The following is a 5,442-nucleotide window of genomic DNA, read 5'->3' on the forward strand; positions in this document are numbered from 1 at the left end:
TGCTGTCGCTAAAGTGATTTTCCAGCACCTGACGGTCTTGATGTGTTGTGTGTTAGTTCCTTCCTTTATGAAAACGTAAATACGACTGAGGTCAGAGTTTAGAGCAGTCAGCAATAATGCTCGTTGCGTGTCGCGTTCAGCAGGAAAAACAGAAACATTATGGAGCGCTGCTCCAAAATCAAGAGCTCGTCTGAAGAGCCTCTTTTTTTACATCATGTCATCCCCTCATCACCTCTCATCAGCATGAGCGCAGCATGTTTTCATATCCAGTCTAATGAGCCAATGAGCTCACAGCAAATAAGCGTGAGTACAAAACAGAGCCGCTGACACTGGCGTTTCCCAGAATTCCTGCTGGAACTTAGGTAATTAAGAAAGGACAAGAGAGAGGATATTAATTAATTCACAGTTTAAGGCCTGACAAAGGTTGATAAGACACTGATTGGCACACACAGAGGTAATTGTGTTAATTAATCGGTGAGTGTTTAATCTGCTAACACACAAGTGTGTGCGGAGGTTTGGGGAGGGAACTCAAGGACGTTATTAAACACGCTGTAATGGTTTTCAGAAGATTTAGCAAGTCAAGGCAAAGTGATTATAGTCACAGCTAGTGCCTCTCTGTTATGGTAATGCATACACTCAAGCTGACCTCATATCTAAGTTCAAAGTGTACTTATTGGAGTTGGATGCTCAAGTGCACTTGTTGGCCTGCTTGGGAAAAGAGATATGCTCAGATCCGTAGGAAGAGGGTTGACAAGGAAAACGGCTGTGTAGGGAGCTCATTTCAAGTTTCAACTATATACTGTAAAAAAAAAAAACTCTGTACACAATTTGTTGAGTCTAAAAAGTAAAGACAAATACCTATTTAAGTTCTGAGAGCCCAAGGTGTCACCTTCAAATGGCATAATGTGTCTTAACAAGTAAACTTACTGACTCGCTGGTGGTCGGCACAAATGCATGCTGTCCAAACTCACAGAACTTTACTTTAAAGACATACATTTGACATATTATGAAAAAAAAACAAAAAAACATTTATATTACATATGGGATGTCTCTGGTGCTACACACGGATACAAACCTATTAGGAAAAAATCCCATCCGTGCTGTTTTGAGTGAGAGACGGGTTTCTGAATGTCCTCTGCCTTCAGTCTCCGGGTGAGCTGTTCAAAATCTCCACGGCTTTCTACGTAACTAGCCGAGACGATGTGGCTAACCATAGCACATGCTAGCTCGTTCTCAATGACAAATCACTGCTATGACACATTAGTTCACCATAATTTACAAAATAACTACTTCCATGTCCCTGTTCTGCAGGTATTCCATAAGTATCCCTCGTTTAGAAGAAGTCTCCCAGCTAATCCTGCCTTGTACTAACCAAAGTTGGAAATAAAGTAGCTAGCTGGTGTTATCATTATCTAGCTACTGCACATGTGCTACTCCCAACAAAGATAGTAAAGAAGTGAGATGTCTTACTGTGTAGCTAAAACAGAGACCTGGGTGAAAACAGGATCTCCAATAATGTGCAGTACAACAAAAATATGGTGTTTTTAAAAAAATGAAACCATATAAACTTATTCCGGTACAACCTCAAAATACAATTGTGAACTTGAAAATTAGCATAATATGGGCATTTTAAAGCTTGTTAAAAGTCAGTGCTGTAAATTTCCAAAGATACCAGAAATATCAGTACGTGTTATCGGAAAAAGATTCTATAAAATAATACATAACTTAAGGCATCTATCCACTAAAAACACAAAAAATACAGTTGGGGGGACTGTATGGATTGGTAAAAATAGAAACATTAGAGACAAGAGCTCCAAACTTTTAGAATAGATGGAACTTCAAAAAAGCTGGACACTACATTTCCCTAAGCACATTTTTTACATCTTTCGTTGGCCCTTCCCTGCCTGTTATATGCCCTCATCTTTCAATCTTCAAACCCCAAATTTGTAACAAAGTGGGTTTAATCTCAGTCTCAAACCTAACTTAAGATAAACCTGATTACATCACAATGACATTTTTAGGGTTAGTTTCATTACACTGCTGGTGTCAGAAGCCTAGTGGCACTCACAAGTAAACTGACATTTACAAAGTCCTTTTTTGTGTACTATTTGGAGTTCATTCTGTAATTTCACTGTATGCATAACGAGTATATCAAGTGGCATCTCTTACAGAGCAGGCCTACAACCACATATCACATGAAATATTGGTGGAACAAAATAAAATATACTACTACTACTACTACTACTACCACTACTACTACTACTACTACTACTAATAATAAAAATAATATAGAATTAATTCATCATGGGTTGAGATTAATATTATCGTACATTGTGTGTAGGTAAAAAAACAAAAAAAACTACCTTAATAAACACTAATGCACCACCCGACCAGAACGCCCAATGACCCAAATCAAACACGCCCAGACGCAGGGGCATGCTGGGTCTAGCTAACATGCTAAATGCTAACATGCTGGTGAATGATTTCACTGATTTTCACAGAGTAGGCCTAACTTTTGCTCTTAGTGAGCAGCTTCAAACTGAGTGGACAAATTTATTTATGGAATAAGAACGACGAGCAGAGAAGTTTAACCGGAGCGGATAGAGGAGGACTTTGGGGTGCACACGTTCAGACAGGTGAGTTCAACAACAAAACTGTAGCCTGGTTTTGTAACTTTACTGTACAGAGGAGGGCACTTGGTTTACCTACAAACATTGCATTGTGTGTGTGTGTGTGTGTGTGTGGGGTGTGTGTGTGTGTGTGGTGTGTGTGTGTGTGTGTGTGTGTGTGTGTGTGTGTGTGTGTGTGTGTGTGTGTGTGTGTGTGTGTGTTTGTTTTGCTATAAGTGTGTGTGGTCCTGGCACTGTGGAGTTTATATTTTTACATGTCTGTATGTTCTGCTTGGTGTTGTTTTATTCTGCTGTTGATCCAATGACAAGTGGCAGGTTATGTAGCCTAATGATGCTTTTTGCATACCTTTTGCGTGGTATTTATTTATTTTGGTCAACATTGTGTGATTGTCAGAGTTTTGTCTATTTCCTGCTTGTTGATTCTAGTGAGATTACACAGACAAGGTCAGTTATATACACAGGCTGCAAATGTCTGACTATAGAAATGGAATCTATTGGACATAAGGGCATTTTAGAGGTCACGTGGGGCTCTTTGGATGATTTTATAGGCCTTTGTGGTGAATAGTGAAATTAACAAAAATGCCAAATCATCTTATTGGAAAAGCAGGAACCTGTAAAAGGTGATGATGGTATGTAATAATAGAGATATTAGAAAATTAGAAATGCTGTCTTGATCAAATACTCTCAACTGTCAACTGACAAATAACTTCAGTAGCCTACTGTAGCCACATGATGCCTTAACCAGCCACTAGATGGCAGTGCTGTGTCAACTGGAATTCAAACCCACATCTCACTAGAAACAATGACTTTTATTACTTAACACATTTAATATAAACATCTTCATTCAACATCCAAATTTTGGATTAATCAATTAAATGTTGAACACTAGGGGTGGGACTCACCAGAGGCCTCACGATACGATATCATAACGATACTTATGTCACGTTACAATATTATTGTGAATTTAAACATATTGCAATATTCTGCAATACATTACAATTTATTATCTTTTTTACAACTTCAGATTTTTCTCCAATATTAAATTAGGTCAACATCTGTTTTTTAAAAACATTTTTTAAAGAAGATCATTTGGGGATTTTTCCCCTTTATTACAGTGATAGCGCATAGACTGGAAAGGGGGAGAGTGATGGGGTATGACAAGCAGCAAAGGGCAGCAGGTCGGATTCCAACCCTGCGCCGCTGCAGGACTCAGCCAACATGGGGCGAACGCTCTTACTCGGTGAGCTAGAGGCCACCCAGGGCAGCTGTTCTATCTAAAACACAGTATATTTCTCTGTTAGTTCATCTCACTTTATTGTCAAGTAGAGGAACTGACCAACATATATATATATAATAAAAGATTGATACTTGGCTTGTATGTATCAATACAGTATTGCCACAGAAAATATCAAAATACTATTCTGTATCCATTTTTCCCCCGACCCCTACTGAACACGTGGTGCAGCCATGCAGCTCCCACCTCTCGGTGAACCATAGCGGCCCTCTGGGCACAAAGGCCTCAAACTTGCATTAAATCAACATCAAACCTGGCCTTAATGCTGTTATAGCATCCTGTACCACAATCATAAAAACAACATTTCTTCAACTCTCAGAAAGAAATTAATCATTCAAAACACACTGCAAGCCCAGCAAGTTGTTGTGTATGCCTCTGTGTCTTAGTGTGGAACCTTAAGGATGTATCGCTGCCGGTCATATGTCTAATGTCCAAACCGCAGGCTCAATGTGTTTCTGACTAGCTTAGCGCTTCGCCAGAGGTCCCCAATCTGCCTCGAGCGCAATTAACGCCTCCCGTAGTGAACAGAATGGATGTGGTGTTGGTGGTCATGGTTGAAGGCAAAGCCCTAGTACTAATGACCTTATGCTCCCCTGGGCTCCGAGCTCATTGCTTATTGATCACACCGGCTGTGTTGACTCAACTGTAAATATACTTCTGTTTAGAAAACACCGTAGGGTTATTATTGGCGCTGCCGGCCTCAGTTTTTAAGTGAAATATTGATGCATGAGGGACAGTTTTGGGACTGAATGGCATTGTTTTGATGTAAGGGCTAGATGAATGGTATTGCTGTGGTGTTTGGGTGTAATAGCTATAAAGTTGATCTATTGCAATGTTCCCACAGTAATGAAGGTAATAACCAGATGGAGCAGATTTGAAAAACCCACAGTTCTCTCATTCTGCTTCTTTTGGTATTTTCACTGTGTTCACTGGACTGAAGTTGTCATTTTATCTTTCAGTTACATTCTCTATTTCTCCCAGGGCAGCATGGACTGTGCTTGTAAACAACTAGAACAGAAAATTTCTAAAAAATATATACATTTTTTTGCTGGTTAATGACACAGGGATAGCTTGAGCATTGACCATTGTGTCGGCTTATTCTCAAGGTTTTAGGTAAAGCCGTACGCTCAAATTGTTTTCTCTGTCTTCAGATGTTTTTCTTCTTCCAACAATTTCAGTCTCTGTCTTGTGAAAATCTCAAGCAGACTGGTAAGGCAGCTATGTGGTCAGTTCCCCATTGAAATGAAAAATAATAAATCCTTTAAAGGGCCCATATTATGAGGATATATTTTTCTGGGATTTGGGGTGTTATTTTGTGTCTCTAATGCTTCCACACATACAAACTTGGAAAATAAACTATCCATGCTGTTTTGAGTGAGATATGGGTTTCTGAACCCCAACCCCAACCGGCCCGTCAGACACCGCCTACCAAGAGCCTGGGTCTGACCGAGGTTTCGGCCTAAAAGGAAGTTTTTCCTCGCCACTGTCGCACTGTTGCTTGCTTTGGAGGAGACTACT

This window comes from Etheostoma spectabile, chromosome 6, assembly GCF_008692095.1.
Source record: "Etheostoma spectabile isolate EspeVRDwgs_2016 chromosome 6, UIUC_Espe_1.0, whole genome shotgun sequence".
NCBI lineage: Eukaryota > Metazoa > Chordata > Actinopteri > Perciformes > Percidae > Etheostoma > Etheostoma spectabile.